At 51.7% G+C, this 20959-nt stretch overlaps 1 protein-coding gene across 11 annotated transcripts in view; it reads right to left on the bottom strand.

Moving 5' to 3' along the window:
* Positions 1-11414, bottom strand: part of ubap2 (ubiquitin associated protein 2) — a 33404-nt gene extending 21990 nt beyond the window's left edge. For 5 of the 11 annotated variants that reach the window (XM_004910314.4, XM_031894942.1, XM_031894946.1 and 2 more), the window contains exon 1: positions 11224-11413. The gene's annotated coding sequence lies outside the window, so the exon portion shown is untranslated. The other 6 variants (XM_012966390.3, XM_012966414.3, XM_031894944.1 and 3 more) reach the window with 5 other exon arrangements.
* Positions 11415-20959: the final 9545 nt, after the last annotated feature.

Raw genomic sequence — 20959 nt, 5'->3', positions numbered from 1 at the left:
AGTTACAAAAAGTAACAATAAAATTGCAGCCTCACAGTGGCTGCCGGGGTCAGTGACCCCCCATTTAAAAATTCAAGTATGTAATGCTGCACACCTACAGAATCAATACAATAAGGTGGGTGCTCACTACAGGGGTCCCCTGTAAGATCCCAACAAAAAAATCCAAAACATGAGAGGAGCAGGGCACATCCAAATGATAAAAAGTTACAGCTTTATTTTACATATCAAAAAACCCAACGCGTTTTGACCCCCATTCAAAGGAGGGGGGTCTTCGCCAGGGGCACATATAAAAAGCATGCCTCACCCCCCATTTAAAGACTGCAAAGAGTTGGTAAAAGAAAGCAATTAATGCAAAAACAATAAATAATGAAGACCAACTGAAAAGTTGCTTAGAAATGGCCATTCTATAGCTTTCTATTTAAAGGCAAACTACCCCTTTAACTACATAGCTTGGGGTACGGCTACAGCACAGGCCCAGTCTGGGGGGACAGAGGGCTTGCCACATACAGTTTCCAGTAGAGAGACACTAAATACACTTTTTCAGATTCGGCTGAGACCCCGTAAAGGATTTGGGCAAATCCCCAACCCCGCCGTGTGTCACAAACTTCCCTGTTTACATGACAAAGTGTCACGTGATTTTTAGGATTTGGATTCGGTTCTGCCGAATCCCAAACTGAATCTTGTACTGGATGAATCCGTTGTTTTCAGATTCCACACAACATTAAAGAACAACAGCACGTGCAGCAAGCGCTACCGGCCCTTTAACACTCCTCCCAGTATAAACAAACCCTTGCACGCAGCTGCCGCCGGCAACAAAGGGGAAGCAAACGGCAGATTTACTTCAGGCTGCACGTTGCTTTAATTAAGGGCCTTTCTCCTTCTGCCACATACAGTCCTAATAACAAAACACATTCTTCTGCTGCAGAGACATCCTTATCAAGAGGAAGAGACATCCCCCGCACCCTGAGATAACACAGAGACTGGAGAGAGAGCCAGGCAGCTCCCATGTTATTTCATGGTGGAGGAAACAAAGGGAGGCCAAAGGGATTCTGATACCCAGTGTGGGGGTGGGGGGATCCCTAAATGGCAGGGCTCTGCTACTAACCAACATAAACGCCGATACAGTCAGCTGTGAGTAGGCTCAGTCCATCTGGGGCTGATCCCGTCCCACTGGGGCAGATCACAGCTGTGACATCCACACCCCAACATGGCACCCATAGTAAAACCATTGTAGCCTAATAAACCCCCCCCCCCAGCTATTGGCAGGCAAAGCCTGGCCTGTGCATTAACCCCCCCAGCAGCACTGGTATAACTGCCACTCACACAGGCCCAATAGGAACACAAGGGGGCCACTCACACAGGCCCAATAGGAACACACGGGGGCCACTCACACAGGCCCAATAGGAACACACGGGGGGCAACTCACACAGGCCCAATAGGAACACACGGGGGGCAACTCACACAGGCCCAATAGGAACACACGGGGGCCACTCACACAGGCCCAATAGGAACACACGGGGGCCACTCACACAGGCCCAATAGGAACACACGGGGGCCACTCACACAGGCCCAATAGGAACACACGGGGGCCACTCACACAGGCCCAATAGGAACACACGGGGGCCACTCACACAGGCCCAATAGGAACACACGGGGGCCACTCACACAGGCCCAATAGGAACACACGGGGGCCACTCACACAGGCCCAATAGGAACACACGGGGGGCAACTCACACAGGCCCAATAGGAACACACGGGGGGCAACTCACACAGGCCCAATAGGAACACACGGGGGGCAACTCACACAGGCCCAATAGGAACACATGGAGGCCACTCACACAGGCCCAATAGGAACACACGGAGGCCACTCACACAGGCCCAATAGGAACACACGGAGGCCACTCACACAGGCCCAATAGGAACACACGGAGGCCACTCACACAGGCCCAATAGGAACACACGGGGGCCACTCACACAGGCCCAATAGGAACACACGGGGGCCACTCAACAGTCCTACATGTTGTGTCTCAATCCCTTCTCCTTTTAGACTGTAAGCTCTTTGGGCAGGGCCCTTGTCACCCTTTGTATCAGTTATTAGTTGCGCTGTATATAATTCTGTATATTCAATGTATAAACCCATTTATTGTACAGCTTGAAATCACTGGAAAGTGCAGGGCCTACATATTATATATAAACGTATATAAAGTTTTTGGGTTTATATTATGAATTCTTTCTGCCCCTGAGGAATGTGTACCCTGATGCCCAATAACTCTCAGCCTCCGGCTGGGTAAGGGACTAGCTCTGGATATGATGGGCCTACTGCACAGGCTAATGCTTGTGTGGCCTGAAAAGGTGCACATATACACGTATGGGACCTGTTATCCAGAATGCTCGGGACCCAGGGTATTCCGGATAAGGGCTGTTTTGCCCCCAATAAGGGGTAATTATATCTTAGTTGGGATCAAGTACAGGTACTGTTTTATTATTACAGAGAAAAGGGGATCATTTAACCATTAAATAAACCCAATAGGGCTGTTCTGCCCCAATAAGGGGTAATTATATCTTAGTTGGGATCAAGTACAGGTACTGTTTTATTATTACAGAGAAAAGGAAATCATTTAACCATTAAATAAACCCAATAGGGCTGTTCTGCCCCCAATAAGGGGTAATTATATCTTAGTTGGGATCAAGTACAGGTACTGTTTTATTATTACAGAGAAAAGGGAATCATTTAACCATTAAATAAACCCAATAGGGCTGTTCTGCCCCAATAAGGGGTAATTATATCTTAGTTGGGATCAAGTACAGGTACTGTTTTATTATTACAGAGAAAAGGGAATCATTTAACCATCAAATAAACCCAAAAGGGCTGTTCTGCCCCCAATAAGGGGTAATTATATCTTAGTTGGGATCCTACGGCCTACTTAGGGGGCGGAACATGAATAATAACCCCAAGTGTAAAGCCGCCATGCCCGTATGGGGCAAAGCCGCCATGCCCGTATGGGGCAAAGCCGCCATGCTGAGAGAGAGAGTAAGGGTGCTTGTGTAAGGTTGGAGAAATGTGCAGCTCCTTAAATAGCCAGGCAGTAATCCCTCCTCGTATGCCCGAAACATGAGCATGTCTTTCATAAGTGCCTCTTAGCATATGTTTCAACGGAAAACTGCCTCTCAGATCCAATTTCTTCTCTGAAAGGAGCAGCTGCTACCCCACCCAGCCTGACCTCAATCCTGCAGCCTGCGACATCCCCCAGGGCCCCGCTGTTATTAGAATGCCCACTACTGGCCCCTATGGAACAAGCTGCCAGACAAGATGGCTGCCGCGCAAGCCCACAAATACGCCTCATTCAACCAATCATACGCAAAATAAAAACGAGCCCATCGCATTTTCATGGGTCCCACTGACTCTAATTGTGGCTTCTGTATCTGCTCTAGCACCCTATGGGAGACAGACCCATACACTGACAGTCTTAGCTACAGGCCAGACTGTATCTCCCAACCACCAAAAACTACACATACTGCAAAACATTCTAATTCTACTTGTTTATACCCCAAAGCCCCAGTACAAAGGCAATTCATGAGTAAAATGCAACGTTGGGATTGTTCACCTTAGCGTTAACTCTTAGTATAATGCAGAGAATGATATTCTGAGAATTCGCAATTGGTCTTCATTTTTTATCTATAGTATTTTTTAAAATTATTTCCGCTATCTGGTTGCTAGGGTCTATATTACCTTAGCAACCAGGGAGTGGTTTGAATGAGAGACAGGAATATGAATAGGAGAGGGGCTGAATAGAAAAATAAGTTATGGAAAGTAACAACAACAATAAAACTGGAGCCTCACAGAGCAATAGGGTTTGGCTGCCGGGGTCAGTGACCCCCATTTGAAAGCTGCAAAGAGTCAGAAAAAGGCAAATAGAACTATAAGAAATAAATAATGAAGGCCAATTGAAAAACAGCTTAGAACTAGCCATTCTATAACATACTAAGAGTTAACTTAAAGGTGTACCTCTCCTTAAATGAGATAAAAACCCCTTCGCTTCCAGGAACACTAAGGCTACAATTACATAAGGAAAGTCTGACACTCTCTATACATCCCTACAAGCGAGCCCAGCATTTGGCTTAGGGCTGAACTGTGCAGGGACCCCAGGTCAGTACCTAATCATAAACAATGCAACTATAGGAGGAAAACCCCTCATATAAAATGAACTTCCGCTGCCAAGAAATTATGTGTGTGTGTAGGCGCTGGGCAGCCGCTCCAGCCTTAAAGGGTAAATAAAACATTCTTCACTTTATGAAGTTAATGGCCCTTCAAGGCCTGCTGCCGGGATGTAAACAACCGATAAGTCATGGCATTGTAGGGCGTACAGACTGAGCTACCAGCCCACGTGGCTCTGCCAGAGACGGAGCGGCGAGATACACAGTCCCGCAACCGGCTCCCCCAGATACACAGTCCCGCAACCGGCTCCCCCAGACACACAGTCCCGCAACCGGCTCCCCCAGACACACAGTCCCGCAACCGGCTCCCCCAGACACACAGTCCCGCAACCGGCTCCCCCAGACACACAGTCCCGCAACCGGCTCCCCCAGACACACAGTCCCACACAAACGGCTCCCCCAGATACACAGTCCCACAAACTGCCCCCCGCCATGAGAAGCAGTAAGTCATGATACGGATACAGAACAGATTCCGTCCAACTTCAGTCCTTTGGGACAAGTAGCTTCTCAGTGGATAATGGTATCTTATAAAAAGCCAATAAAGACTGGCTTTGTAAATAATCCCTTCTAGCTTTGTTTCTGTGGTTGCCGAGTTAACTTGCACTTTCAGCGCTGGCTAAAATCTCCATTGTTCTCAAACTTTCCCTTATCTCCGCAGTCTGTAACAGCCCAAGGTAGGGCGAAGGCACACAGAGCTACTTAGTAGCAGCTACTAGACACTATAGACAATACTGAGAATTGTCCCTGCTATAAAACACAGACAATTATCAGCATTGTCTATTTTAGTAGCCACAAAAAGGAGCTGCTACTAGTAGCTCCGCGTGTCTTCACCCTTAAGGTGGCCACACACGTGGCGATAGTCGCACGAAAGATCGTCAGACCCGCCACTAACCTTCAGGGCTGAAACGGCAGATAAGGAGGTAGAAACAATAGGATTTCTACCTCCTTCTGCCGATTCAGCCCTGGTGGCAGATTTTGCTCAGGCGCCTTCTATGGCGCCCGATCAAAATCTTTTGACCCGCCCGATCGGCGAGTCGACCGATATCAGCAGCCTCCTGCGATACCGGTCGCCGACTTGCCATACACGCACCGAATATCGTACGAAACGAGGTTTCGTACGATATTATCGGTGCGTGTATGGCCAGCTTATGGGTAAGAACCCACAGAGTGAGTTACACGTCCCCTACAGATCTCTGCTACCCCAGGCGAGTAACCGCTCCGAAAAGGCCAGAGGAAAGCCCTACGCAAAGCTTCTGTTTTCAAAGTCACATGAAGTTGCCCGCAGGAGGAAACTTTGCGCGACTGGATTTTTTCGGAGAGGCCCATAAGGAAGAGCCTATACATGGGCAGTAAGTAAGGGTAAGAATACGGCTTAGGAATACACAGGGAGGTCCCTGTGAGTTTTATTCCATTACAATAGAGAATATAGGGCTTTTATTGTGAGAGGATAATTATAGGCAGGATCAGACTGGCCTGCCAGCATACCGGGGAACTGCCAGTGGCACCGAGCGGAACCATCCCCATTAAAAGAGCCATAAAACACACATTAAGCATATTTTCTGTAGTAGCTGTGGGTCCCAAACATCAAGGCGGCTCCGCTGGGCCCAGTCTGACCCTAAATACAGGCCCCTTGCCTTTATGTACTTACAGGTTTATTTGTACAAAGCCACAAACAGCGAATAAACAACCCCTTCCTGACAGTAAATGCTCTACCCTCCCAGGGAAACAGCCGAGACGCTGACAAACACCTACTCCTCACAACGGAGAGACAAAAAGTGAATATTCCAACAAAGTTTGCGGGATCAGATGCCAAGGAGCCAATTAGAAGTGCACGTAACCAGCCGACACCAGCGAGCAGACATCCGCTCAAACACATTACTAATTTAATAAGGATTCCATGGCAAAACCTTTTATGTTTAGCGACTCTCCCACTCCCCAGGCGGGGAAAACGTGAAAAATGAAATAAAATAATTATAAGGCAGTATTTATAGTTGCAGGTTGGAAAGAGAATAGGAAGGCGAATAACCATCAATAACAAAAAATAAAGTTGAGCTGATAAAGGTATCTATGATATTGTAAAAGTTACTTTAAAGGCGCACTTCCCCTTTAATTAAAGAAAAATAAATCTGCTTCTATTGCAAGTCAAATCTGCCCTGTGCAAGTGTGACGAGGCAGCTGCCCTGCAACTGTTACCCACAACAGGTGCTGTGAGTGCAACAGAGAGCGGCTGTCCATACAACTTGGCTAAGGAGATCACACAGTTAAATGTGACTGCTATGCTTTCCATATGCAATTAGCACCAAAAGGTGACTGGGTTCCCTCAACTAACGAACTGTAGGACCACCCCCCCCCCTCCCCACCCAAAGCAGCAGCTTGGTCATCCATGCCCACCCACCCCATTTCTTCAATGAAGCACTAATTAACACTTTACTAACCAAATCAGGGCCAGGGTGGCTCAAACAGGTGTAGCTGCCGATAATAACAGTAACCAGTCCAGCAAGAAATAAATGTTTCTCTAACCTTGGCCATACATAGCCCTTCCAACTCATAGCAACGAGGTAAAGTAGAAACTGAAAGAGATCCGCACTCACAGGACTTATAGAATTAATATGGTGAATGATTGGCACAAAGACAATAAAAACTTACACTATGTCCCAGGAAAGGGACCATATGCCCAATGGAAAATGGCTGCGGAGTCAGGAAACAGCCTTGTATTAGAGGGGAGTTGAGGGTTAATGCGTCAATCTGCCCAGGGAACCCATCTACGGGCCCAACCTGCCCAGGGAACCCATCTACGGGCCCAACCTGCCCAGGGAACCCATCTACGGGCCCAACCTGCCCAAGGAACCCATCTACGGGCTCAACCTGCCCAGGGAACCCATCTACGGGCTCAACCTGCCCAGGGAACCCATCTACGGGCCCAACCTGCCCAGGGAACCCATCTACGGGCCCAACCTGCCCAGGGAACCCATCTACGGGCTCAACCTGCCCAGGGAACCCATCTACGGGCCCAACCTGCCAGGGAACCCATCTACGGGCCCAACCTGCCCAGGGAACCCATCTACGGGCTCAACCTGCCCAGGGAACCCATCTACGGGCTCAATCTGCCCAGGGAACCCATCTACGGGCTCAATCTGCCCAGGGAACCCATCTACGGGCTCAATCTGCCCAGGGAACCCATCTACGGGCCCAACCTGCCCAGGGAACCCATCTACGGGCCCAACCTGCCCAGGGAACCCATCTACGGGCTCAATCTGCCCAGGGAACCCATCTACGGGCTCAATCTGCCCAGGGAACCCATCTACGGGCTCAATCTGCCCATGGTAACCATCTATGGGCTATCCTTTGGCACTGAGGAACTCCTGGAGCCCAACCATTATAACTAGGGGGGAAAGCCCCTTAGGCACCTCCTCCTCCAATCAGCTTCCTTCTTACCAATATCATCTGCACAATGCATTATTTTGTATACTATAAGCCAATGTTATGATTCAAATCAGAGCCTACAGGACAGTGCCTATGGGCTGCGATTCCCCTTGCTCAGGCCGTACAAGGCCTCCCAATAGCACCCAGTATACCCAAGTCACCCAGAACAGAAATAATGTTCGGAATTGCAGCAGAATGGGACAGAACAGAAAGTTACTAGTCTGTCAGGACACAGAATTGCCCATTGGTACCAGGGATTCCCAGGGGTATCAGGCCGGGGGCAGAAGACTGGAGGTTCCCCTGAATATAAAGGAGCCAATCTCCTTTCCTGCCAGAAGCACAGAATTGTGAGTTGGTTTCTCAGGGATTCTCAGGGTGCAATTCAGGGTGTCAGGGAATGCTGGGAGTCACATAGGTTGGGGGCCCCTATGAACAAACGGTGGGGGATCTGCCCTTTCAGGGGGACGCAGGGCTGTGAATGGGTAGCAGGGAATCCCAGGCAGCAATGAAGGATGTTGGGGAATGTGAGGAATTGTAGCCAATAGTCGCCTGTCCCTCTCAGTATAAAGGAACCAACCTCCCTCCCTGCTCAGGGGAACCCAGATATGCACCGGTGCCAGAGACTCCCAGAATGTGTCGGGATAGCAGGGAGTTGTAGCCAATAGCACCCCGAAGGCCTCCCTGCTCAGGGTAACCCAGATATGCACCGGTGCCAGAGACTCCCAGAATGTGTCGGGATAGCAGGGAGTTGTAGCCAATAGCACCCCGAAGGCCTCCCTGCTCAGGGGAACCCAGATATGCACTGGTGCCAGAGACTCCCAGAATGTGTCGGGATAGCAGGGAGTTGTAGCCAATAGCACCCCGAAGGCCTCCCTGCTCAGGGGAACCCAGATATGCACTGGTGCCAGAGACTCCCAGAATGTGTCGGGATAGCAGGGAGTTGTAGGCAATAGCACCCCGAAGGCCTCCCTGCTCAGGGGAACCCAGATATGCACTGGTGCCAGAGACTCCCAGAATGTGTCGGGATAGCAGGGAGTTGTAGCCAATAGCACCCCGAAGGCCTCCCTGCTCAGGGTAACCCAGATATGCACCGGTGCCAGAGACTCCCAGAATGTGTCGGGATAGCAGGGAGTTGTAGCCAATAGCACCCCGAAGGCCTCCCTGCTCAGGGGAACCCAGATATGCACCGGTACCAGAGACTCCCAGAATGTGTCGGGATAGCAGGGAGTTGTAGCCAATAGCACCCCGAAGGCCTCCCTGCTCAGGGGAACCCAGATATGCACCGGTGCCAGAGACTCCCAGAATGTGTCGGGATAGCAGGGAGTTGTAGCCAATAGCACCCCGAAGGCCTCCCTGCTCAGGGGTGCCAGAGACTCTCAGAGGGTGGCAGAGAATTGTAGATAATAGTAACCTGGGGGCCTCCTGCTCAGGGGATCCAGTATCATATATTTGTGCCAGAGACTCCCGGGGGGTGCTGGGGAATGCAGGCGGCCTTCCTGCTCAGGGGTGCCAGAGACTCCCGGGGGTGCTGGGGAATGCAGGGGGCCTCCCTGCCCAGGGGTGCCAGAGACTCCCGGGGGTGCTGGGGAATGCAGGCGGCCTTCCTGCTCAGGGGTGCCAGAGACTCCCAGGGGGTGCTGGGGAATGCAGGGGGCCTCCCTGCCCAGGGGTGCCAGAGACTCCCGGGGGGTGCTGGGGAATGCAGGGGGCCTCCCTGCTCAGGGGTGCCAGAGACTCCCGGGGGGTGCTGGGGAATGCAGGGGGGCTCCCTGCTCAGGGGTGCCAGAGACTCCCGGGGGTGCTGGGGAATGCAGGGGGCCTCCCTACTCAGGGGTGCCAGAGACTCCCGGGGGGTGCTGGGGAATGCAGGGGGCCTCCCTGCTCAGGGGTGCCAGAGACTCCAGGGGGTGCTGGGGAATGCAGGCGGCCTTCCTGCTCAGGGGTGCCAGAGACTCCCGGGGGTGCTGGGGAATGCAGGCGGCCTTCCTGCTCAGGGGTGCCAGAGACTCCCAGGGGGTGCTGGGGAATGCAGGGGGCCTCCCTGCCCAGGGGTGCCAGAGACTCCCGGGGGGTGCTGGGGAATGCAGGGGGCCTCCCTGCTCAGGGGTGCCAGAGACTCCCGGGGGGTGCTGGGGAATGCTGGGGGCCTTCCTGCTCAGGGGTGCCAGAGACTCCCGGGGGGTGCTGGAGAATGCAGGGGGCCTCCCTGCTCAGGGGTGCCAGAGACTCCCGGGGGGTGCTGGGGAATGCTGGGGGCCTCCCTGCTCAGGGGTGCCAGAGACTCCCGGGGGGTGCTGGGGAATGCAGGGGGCCTCCCTGCTCAGGGGTGCCAGAGACTCCCGGGGGGTGCTGGGGAATGCAGGGGGGCTCCCTGCTCAGGGGTGCCAGAGACTCCCGGGGGGTGCTGGGGAATGCAGGGGGGCTCCCTGCTCAGGGGTGCCAGAGACTCCCGGGGGGTGCTGGGGAATGCAGGGGGCCTCCCTGCTCAGGGGTGCCAGAGACTCCCGGGGGGTGCTGGGGAATGCAGGGGGCCTTCCTGCTCAGGGGTGCCAGAGACTCCCGGGGGGTGCTTGGGAATGCAGGGGGCCTCCCTGCTCAGGGGTGCCAGAGACTCCCGGGGGGTGCTGGGGAATGCAGGGGGCCTCCCTGCTCAGGGGTGCTGGGGGCCTCCCTGCTCAGGGGTGCCAGAGACTCCCGGGGGGTGCTGGGGAATGCAGGGGGCCTCCCTGCTCAGGGGTGCCAGAGACTCCCGGGGGGTGCTGGGGAATGCAGGGGGCCTTCCTGCTCAGGGGTGCCAGAGACTCCCGGGGGGTGCTGGGGAATGCTGGGGGCCTCCCTGCTCAGGGGTGCCAGAGACTCCCGGGGGGTGCTGGGGAATGCTGGGGGCCTCCCTGCTCAGGGGTGCCAGAGACTCCCGGGGGGTGCTGGGGAATGCAGGGGGCCTCCCTGCTCAGGGGCTCAGGGCTCCCCAGGCCATTGCTAGCCGGCCGTAGAGCTGACAGAGGTCGGTCGGACGGAAAGGCCTCAGACTGGACATGACGTGCGACTACAGACAGAGCTATAATTAATCGCAAGACATCACTGCGACACACTGCAGCCCTCCCTCTCCCGCCTGTCCCCACACAACCCACCGCCTCAGGGGAAAGGCCGCCGCCGCCATCCCCAGACCCGTAACCATAGCAACGCCGTGAGGAACATTCCCTGCCGGTGTGGGGCCGGGCCGCTTCTCCCCGCCGCCTCCCAGGGCGCCAATTCTCACCCCCGGATAGTTCCCCCTCCCCGGCACAATGTCCCCTGCCCCCCGCTTACACTCAGGGCCCCTCCCCAGGCGCCTTCCCGCTCGGTGCGACTCCCGCCGCCGCGGCCTCCCGCTTACCTGCAGCACAATGCGCCTCACAAAGCAGCAGCAGCCCGTCACGTGACCGCGCCCCCCTCCTTCGGCCCTGTGCCCTGCGTCACCCGGCTGCGCGGCCTGCCTCACAGACATGACGTCATCACCGGGCGCCGCCGGGAGGGGGGGGGGGCTCACACAGCGAAGCGGGGGGCGGAAACCTTACTAGAGACAATAGGCTGCGCGTCCTGTACCTGTTTCCTACCGCGACGCCCGATTCCCGGACGAGAAATATCCCCGGAGCTCCCAGACAAACCGCTCTAAAGCCGAGCCTGCTCCTGCGCTCCTTGTCCTGCTTTCCGCCGGCTGAGGGAGGAGCGGAGGCGATAATAGCGGCGCACCACGATGACGACACAGCCTGCGCCGCCGGTTGCTAGGGGTGACGGCGCTCAGAGCCGGTTTGTGGGCGGAGCGCTTCAGTGGTTTACTGCCAGTTATGGGAGCGCAATAGAGCCGCGTTTCCCCATTGGTGCAAATCATAGCAGCTCCTATTGCATATACTGGCCCTTTGTAATGTAACCTACTGCTTACATCCTACCCCGGGAGGAGCCAATGGGCTGCCCGGGGCCCCTGAGAAGATGCCCACAATTCCTGGCCCCAGAGCTTACAATCTAATCTTGGATGCTCAGGCAGCCACTAAGCCTACTGTTATGTGTTGTCTGTGGCCCCCAAGCTGTTGTGCTGCATCACCCCAGGGCCACTGTGGAAAAACAATAAGGGGAAGACACACGGAGCTACGAGTAGCAGCTACTTGTCACAGCTACAAAAACAGACAATTCTGATCATTTACTGATAATTGTCTCTCCGTGTGTTTAGCAGAGGGAATTCTCAGTATTGTCTATGGCAGGGGATTTTCTGGCGTTTAGTAGCTGTGACAAGTAACCCTGTGTGTTTTTATTCTAAAAGGGCAGGGCCGCCATCAGGGGAGAAAGTTGTCCCAGCCTTGATACAGGTTTTTTTAGCTCGGGCCCCGTTGAAAGAACTACGGGCCCTGTCATTGGTGGCCAGTGGTAAATTTGATTGGTCACGCCCCGTGCGTCCATACGCAAGGGGTGCAACCTTATAAAATGTGCAGATGCAGCGGGGAGCCGGGCACAGATCGAGAGGATGCAGCCGGGTGAATCCGCAGGAAGTCGCTGGTGGGGGAGCTGGATGAAGCCACAGGGGGGCCAGATGAAGTCAATGGTGGGGGAGCTGGAGGAAACCGCAGGGGAGCTGGAGGAACTCGCTGGGGGGGCTGGGGATGGAGCTGGAGGAAGTTGCTGGGGATGGAGCTGGAGGAAGTTGCTGGGGGGGGGGATGGAGCTGGAGGAAGTCGCTGGGGATGGAGCTGGAGGAAGTTGCTGGGGGGGGGGGGGATGGAGCTGGAGGAAGTCGCTGGGGATGGAGCTGGAGGAAGTTGCTGGGGATGGAGCTGGAGGAAGTTGCTGGGGGGGGGGGGATGGAGCTGGAGGAAGTCGCTGGGGATGGAGCTGGAGGAAGTCGCTGGGGATGGAGCTGGAGGAAGTCGCTGGGGATGGAGCTGGAGGAAGTTGCTGGGGGGGGCTGGGGATGGAGCTGGAGGAAGTTGCTGGGGGGGGCTGGGGATGGAGCTGGAGGAAGTTGCTGGGGGGGGGATGGAGCTGGAGGAAGTCGCTGGGGATGGAGCTGGAGGAAGTTGCTGGGGTGGCTGGGGATGGAGCTGGAGGAAGTTGCTGGGGGGGGATGGAGCTGGAGGAAGTTGCTGGGGGTGGCTGGGGATGGAGCTGGAGGAAGTTGCTGGGGGGGGGGGGGCTGGAAGAAGTCCCTGGGGGGCTGGGGGTGGAGCTGGAGGAAGTCGCTGGGGGGGCTGGGGATGGAGCTGGAGGAAGTCGCTGGGGTGGAGCTGGAGGAAGTTGCTGGGGGGGGCTGGGGATGGAGCTGGAGGAAGTTGCTGGGGGGGGAGGGCTGGAAGAAGTCCCTGGGGGGCTGGGGGTGGAGCTGGAGGAAGTCGCTGGGGGGGCTGGGGATGGAGCTGGAGGAAGTCGCTGGGGGTGGAGCTGGAGGAAGTCGCTGGGGGGGGCTGGGGATGGAGCTGGAGGAAGTTGCTGGGGGGGGGGGGGCTGGAAGAAGTCCCTGGGGGGCTGGGGGTGGAGCTGGAGGAAGTCGCTGGGGGGGCTGGGGATGGAGCTGGAGGAAGTCGCTGGGGGTGGAGCTGGAGGAAGTCGCTGGGGGGAGCCGCAGGAGGATGGTGGGGGGGGGAGCTGTTCAGATGCAGCGGGGAGCCAGGCACATATCAAGAGGGGGGAGCTGCAGGAAGTCACTGGGGGTGAGCTGGAGGATGCTGGTAGGAGCAGGGGGGAGCCGGAGGATACTTGGGGGGTTGGGAGCTGGAGGATTCTGGGAAGGACACTGAGGGGAGGCTTGGGGGTGGGACTGGAGGACGCTGGAGGGGGAGTTAACTGGAGGATGCTGGCTACCAATGTTTTGTTGTGAGGGCCCTAGTGATGGTGGCCCCGTAAAAGGGTGAGTATAGAACATTATCCCTATGTGAATGCACACACACACTGATGGGACCTGCCCTAAGCCAATGGGAAGTAAAGTTCCGTGCAGCCCCCCTATACACTGATCATATGACTCTCAAGAGACCCCAGAACCCAGCATTACCTTTATATCCAAACAGAAACTACAGAAATGACATTAAATCAACAGAAATATTCCCTTGCCCTATCTCACCCCCTGCAGCTGGGGCCACAGACGGACATTTTCTCTCTCTGACTGTCAAGCCATGAATTGCTGCTTTATTGGCACAGATGCCACTATTAATGCACCAATCAGATCTAACAGGATTCTGTTAATGGAATGGAACCTCACACAGAGCTGCTGAGACTGCAATGTGGAGAGCTGCAGACCAACTGCAAATCATCCCAGAATATCACTCTCTACATCTACATATAAAAACTCAAATGCCTCATGTATTTTCCTGCTTTCACTTCTCTTTCAGAGATTTGCCCATTCACATTTGCTTCCTGATTTACAGTATTGGGGTTCCCCCTGGTGTCCCCCCCCTGCCTTGTTCTCACACCTCCTTGTGCCATTGGCCTGCAGGTGGGTCTGTGTTGCTCCTTCATGCACTTTCCCCCCCACGTTATCTCTTGATGTTTTCTTCTTTTGATTCGAGTTCACGAAACGCCCATTAGGTGGCAGTGTTTTTGGTTATAAAAGGGAGCGGTACCATGTGCTCGGGGCTTTGTCCTGGAACCAACCTGGTGGGTAGGTGGGCATAGGACCTGGCCTCGTAAGCGGCTGGCCCAGTTAGAATAAGATAGGGGTAGGACAGTTATTTCATAGTTACCCTGGGAGTGAAAGGCAAGTCAGGGAAAGTAAGCCTTGCAGCTAAAGGCTCCAACAAGGAGTATGGTGGGGGTTAGTACCCTGCAGTGATAAAGCTGCCAGTGTAGGGACATGAGTGGGTGAGCTCAGGGGCAGGAGACTTGCCAGGGAGCAAGATACCACCCGGAGTCTGGCTATTCTGGAAGGCTCACCAAGGCAGCCTATACTATTCCTGGGGGGTAGATCACAAGTGTGAAGTTAAATAATTTATTAGAAGCTGCTGATGTGCTGCTTGTTGCCCAGGCAACCCTGCCATCAGCAGAAGTTATACAGTAATGCCCAGGTAAGGGCACACGTTCCTCTGTTTGAAGAAGTCACTGTTGCTGCAGTTACTGACACAGTGGTTGGCAGAACCTCCGGGTGATTGTTCTTCCCCAACAGGTACCCTATTGAGTCCCCTGTCCCCTCCATCTGACAGCTCTCCCTGAAACCCTTCCCCTTGTGCCTTAGCTGTCGATTGATAGGCAACTCCTGCACCATTCATTGCCTGCTGCGGCTCTCTCAGATTACTTCCACTGCAGCTCTTTCATATTATTTCCACTGCGGCTCTCTCAGCTCGCTCATATTTCCGCTGCAGCTCTCTCAGATTACTTACACTGCAGCTCTTTCATATTATTTCCACTGCAGCTCTCTCATTAGCTCATTCATATTTCTGCTGCGGCTCTCTCAGATTACTTCCACTGCAGCTTTCATATTATTTCCACTGCAGCTCTTTCATATTATTTCCACTGCGGCTCTCTCATTAGCTCGCTCATATTTCTGCTGCGGCTCTCTCAATTTCACCTTCTCTGTTGATCCCGTGATCCTCTCTTTACCAACTGTTTAGTACCTCGCTCTTCTCACTCTTTCTTGCCTTTCTAGTGCTATCCTGTGCTTTCTTCTAAAGCCCACTGGGCTTACAATCTAAAGTCCATATTACACATTAGGGGCAGTTTTATTAGTTACCCTGCCTGTAGGTGTTTGGGATGTAGGAAGAAACCTGAGGGAACACATACTAATAAAGGGGTTGCTCACCTTTACATTAACTTTTAATATGATGTAGAGAGTGATAGTCTGAGACAATTTGCAATTGGTCTTTATATTTTGTGTGTGGTTTTTAAATTATTTAGCTTTTTGTTCAGCAGCTCTCCCATTTGGAATTTCAGTAGCTATCTGGTTGCTAGGGTTGAAATTACCCTAGCAACCAGCAGTGGTGAGAGACCTGAGTAGAAAGATAAGTAATAAAATGTAACAAATAAAAACATTATAGCCTTACAAAGCAATCGTTTTTTTGGCTTCCGGGGTCAGTGACCCCTGTTTTAGACCTGGAGTCATAAGAAAAAGAAAATAATTCAAATACTATAAAAAAAATGAAGATGAAGACCAATTGAAAGGTTGCTAAGAAGAAACGTGAAACGCTCATCCTATAACATGCTTACTCATCCTATAACATGCTTGCTCATCCTATAACATGCTTGCTCATCCTATAACATGCTTGCTCATCCTATAACATGCTTGCTCATCCTATAACATGCTTGCCCATCCTATAACATGCTTGCTCATCCTATAACATGCTTACTCATCCTATAACATGCTTGCTCATCCTATAACATGCTTGCTCATCCTATAACATGCTTGCTCATCCTATAACATGCTTGCTCATCCTATAACATGCTTGCTCATCCTATAACATGCTTGCTCATCCTATAACATGCTTGCCCATACTATAACATGCTTGCTCATCCTATAACATGCTTGCTCATCCTATAACATGCTTGCTCATCCTATAACATGCTTGCTCATCCTATAACATGCTTACTCATCCTATAACATGCTAAAAGGGAACAAGCATGTCTAGGGCACAACACATAACACAGCGTTGTACAATAGAAGGGCAGGGAGAGAATAAATACAAACACAGGCAGATACAGGGGGCCCCTAACGCTCATAGGGAAAGGGGGTACAGTAGGAATTCAGGGGGTGTTGGAGAGGTTGGGAGGGATAAAAAAAGCAATCTTCCCTGTGTAGTTAACTAGGGAGGCGCAGAATCTACAATTTCTACATTCTGCCCAATACTTAGTCCTCCCAGTACCCAATCCTCCCAACTCCCAGTACCCAATCCTCCCACTACTCAATCCCCCCAACTCACAGTACCCAATCCTCCCAATACTCAATCCTCCCAACTCCTAATCCTCCCAGTACCCAACCCTCCCAACTCCCAGTACCCAACCCTCCCAATTCCCAGTACCCAATCCCCCCAACTCACAGTACCCAATCCTCCCAATACTCAATCCTCCCAACTCCTAATCCTCCCAGTATCCAACCCTCCCAACTCCCAGTACCCAACCCTCCCAATTCCCAGTACCCAACCCTCCCAATTCCCAGTACCCAATCCTCCCAACTCCTAATCCTCCCAACTCCCAGTACCCAATCCTCCCAATACTCAATCCCCCCAACTCCCAGTACCCAATCCTCCCAATACTCAATCCTCCCAACTCCTAATCCTCCCAACTCCCAATCCTCCCAGTACCCAATTCTCAGGGAACTAAATTGGAACCCTAAAATGCATATCCCCAACCCCAACCAACCCAGAATTCTTTAGCCCACAATGACTATTTGCTCTGTGTTGACTATTTGCTGAGATTTTTACTTACCCTTTATAAATGCCACATGGGGGATTCTGGGCACATTCTTTGTTTGAATATCAGGTTTTCTTACTGCCCCCCACTTTCTATATGATCCCCCATGTGAGAGCTATAAACGCACAAGGTTCATCAGGTCTCGGCTGATTGGTAGATCACAAATGGATCGTTTCTTGCGGATCAGGAAACCATTTGCATTGGCCGCTACATCCCAGGGATCCATAAAGAGGGCAATTTCAGGGCATTTATTTGTGTCACTCCTGGAGGAGTTTATTCTCATGTTTATTTCCCAAGGGCCCGCCCTGTCCAGATGAAATGGTATAGGGGTAGCACTTTATGGCTCATTCCATAGCAGAGGGTGCAAATGCCGAGCTCTATGGAGGGGGGGCTGAACCTTTCCTAGCGGAGAGCACTTTGGCCCCTAGTGAGTTGTGGGACCCCCGAGTGTGATGCGCAAGCTTGGGCATTCTGTACATAGAACCCACTTTTCCTTCAATAACATTGTGATTTTATATTGTATTATATAAAGTAAGTTCCTGTGTCAGAGCCTACACGTATAGCTGAGCCCTGGAACTGCTAATGCTGCTGCCTAATTGCCTCATTATTAATGTACAACGGCCCTTATTAAGGCGATATCCAACATTTGCTCTGGTTGGGGCCACATCAAGTCATAAGAGTCATATACAGCCCCTAATATACTATTGCCCCACTGGCTAGTAGCCATATTCATATGCATGGAACACCTGGAGTCTATGCTATGTCAACAACATGTTATTTCAAATATGGTCCAGAAACGCTCCAGTTTGGAGGTATAACCGTTATTTGGTTGCTAGGGTCCAAATTACCTTAGTAACCAGGGAGTGGTTTGAATGAAATACTAACATATGAATAGGGGAGGGGCCGAATAGAAACATAAGGAATAAAAAGTAACAGTAACAATAAAACTGGAACCTCACAGAGCAATAGGTTTTGGCTGCCGGGGTCAGTGACCCCCATTTGACAGCTGGAAAGAGATAGAAGTAGAAGGCAGATAATTAAAAACTGTAAGAAATAAATAATGAAGACCAATTGAAAAGTTGCTAAGAATTGGCCATTCTATAACATACCTTATTTGGACAAAAGATGAACCTTTAAGGTGGCCATACCAGGCTAATTCGATTATTTGGCCCTAGGGCAGGTATATGGGCCATTGCTGTCCCCTATCCAATGTAAAACCAAACCCGGCCTATCGAGATCTGCCCAATTTTAGGCCAGACACTGGTATGGTAGGTCTGAAGGGCCTGTGTATGGGCACCTTTACATGTTTTGGCTCCAGCGAGAGCAGCACATTAATGTAGTACATCTAACAGCCCATTAGGTGTCACTGTTTGCCAACCTTGTTATTACCTCGTTATTACCTCGTTAGAATCTCATGTATTCTATACAGCCCAAATATGTGAATACCTGTGTGGGTGGAGTTCCCCTTTACCATTTCAGATATTGCCCAGCGGGTTACTTTGGGAAAAACACACTATGAACTCTGGGGGCCCCTGGATTTTAGAGGTGGGGGTTGTTATTATATAAATGGGGAAACATCAAAACAAACACTGTCATCCTGTGACCAACATCAACTGATTTTGTCTTAAAGGAAACCTATACCCCCAAACAATGTAGGTCTCTATAAAAATATATTGTATAAACAGCTCATATGTAAAACCCTGCTTCATCCAAATAAACCATTTTCATATAAATATACTTTATTAGTAGTATGTGCCACTGGGTAATCCTTAATGGTATCTCTCTGTACAGGCTATGGGCAAACTTAGGGGGCTGTTCCTGCTGAATTGTGCTTAGTACAGGGGAATCCCTATGTGCCATAGTTTTATGGTATCTCTCTGTACAGGCTATGAGCAAACTTAGGGGGCTGTTCCTGCTGAATTGTGCTTAGTACAGGGGAATCCCTATGTGCCATAGTTTTATGGTATCTCTCTGTACAGGCTATGAGCAAACTTAGGGGGCTGTTCCTGCTGAATTGTGCTTAGTACAGGGGAATCCCTATGTGCCATAGTTTTATGGTATCTCTCTGTACAGGCTATGAGCAAACTTAGGGGGCTGTTCCTGCTGAATTGTGCTTAGTACAGGGGAATCCCTATGTGCCATAGTTTTATGGTATCTCTCTGTACAGGCTATGAGCAAACTTAGGGGGGCTGTTCCTGCTGAATATCTGGTAATATCTATGCTCCCGAAGTCTTATGACATTGTAACTTGCTACTTTCACTACTATTTCTCATTAATAGATTCATTTAGAATCCAATACTTGTTATTGCAGGTGATAAGGAAGGTTGAGGAGAGACAGCCAGACAATCAGTGAGGCTTAAGGTGCCTATACACCTTCAGATCCGCTTGCTTGGCAATGTAATCAAGCGAGTGGATCTTCTCCCGATATCCCCCACCCACGGGTGGGCGATATCGGGAGAATCCAGGCTAATTCGATTGTTCGGCCCTGGGGCCAAACGATCGAATTATAATGACGGGTACAGGCAAAGTTGGTCCGTCAATTGGGCACAAAACAAAAGATGAGCTGTTAGACTTCCAGCTAATGCCCCAGTTATCCCTGGGTTGGGGTACAGCCCAAATATCCATATATGAAATAATAGACATAAAAGCCACATACACTATACAGACACACTGGGCAGTATTGCAGGCAATATGCACAAAGCTCCGCTGGTCTTCTGAGGGGTAAAGAACTTTCAGTTCAGAGAAAGGTACAGAGCCTCCTGTATCAATAGGGTAAATGTTGTAATGTTTCTGTATGGGAGGCCTGTGTTGGGAGATGCACAGGGCCCACTATACTGTATATCCCTATCTGGGGGATACGCACAAAGCCCACTATACCGTATATCCCTATCCTATCTGGGGGGATCCGCACAAAGCCCACTATACCGTATATCCCTATCCTATCTGGGGGATACGCACAAAGCCCACTATACCGTATATCCCTATCCTATCTGGGGGGGGATACGCACAAAGCCCACTATACCGTATATCCCTATCCTATCTGGGGGGGATACGCACAAAGCCCACTATACCGTATATCCCTATCCTATCTGGGGGGGATACGCACAAAGCCCACTATACCGTATATCCCTATCTGGGGGGATCCGCACAAAGCCCACTATACAGTATATCCCTATCCTATCTGGGGGGGATGCACACAAAGCCCACTATACCGTATATCCCTATCCTATCTGGGGGGATCCGCACAAAGCCCACTATACCGTATATCCCTATCCTATCTGGGGGGATCCGCACAAAGCCCACTATACCGTATATCCCTATCCTATCTGGGGGGATACGCACAAAGCCCACTATACCGTATATCCCTATCCTATCTGGGGGGATACGCACAAAGCCCACTATACCGTATATCCCTATCCTATCTGGGGGGATATGCACAAAGCCCACTATACCGTATATCCCTATCCTATCTGGGGGGGGATACACACAAAGCCCACTATACCGTATATCCCTATCCTATCTGGGGGGATACGCACAAAGCCCACTATAACGTATAGCCCTATCCCATCTGGGGGGATATGCACAAAGCCCACTATACCGTATATCCCTATCCTATCTGGGGGGGATACACACAAAACCCACTATACCGTACATCCCTATCCTATCTGGGGGGGATACACACAAAGCCCACTATACCGTATATCCCTATCCTATCTGGGGGGATATGCACAAAGCCCACTATACCGGATAGCCCTATCCTATCTGGGGGGATACGCACAAAGCCCACTATACCGTATATCCCTATCCTATCTGGGGGGGGATACACACAAAGCCCACTATACCGTATATCCCTATCTGGGGGGATACGCACAAAGCCCACTATACCGTATATCCCTATCCTATCTGGGGGATACGCACAAAGCCCACTATACCGTATATCCCTATCCTATCTGGGGGGATC

The sequence above is a fragment of the Xenopus tropicalis genome, chromosome 1, assembly GCF_000004195.4.
Source record: "Xenopus tropicalis strain Nigerian chromosome 1, UCB_Xtro_10.0, whole genome shotgun sequence".
Lineage (NCBI taxonomy): Eukaryota > Metazoa > Chordata > Amphibia > Anura > Pipidae > Xenopus > Xenopus tropicalis.
This window is presented reverse-complemented; position numbering and strand designations above follow the sequence as displayed.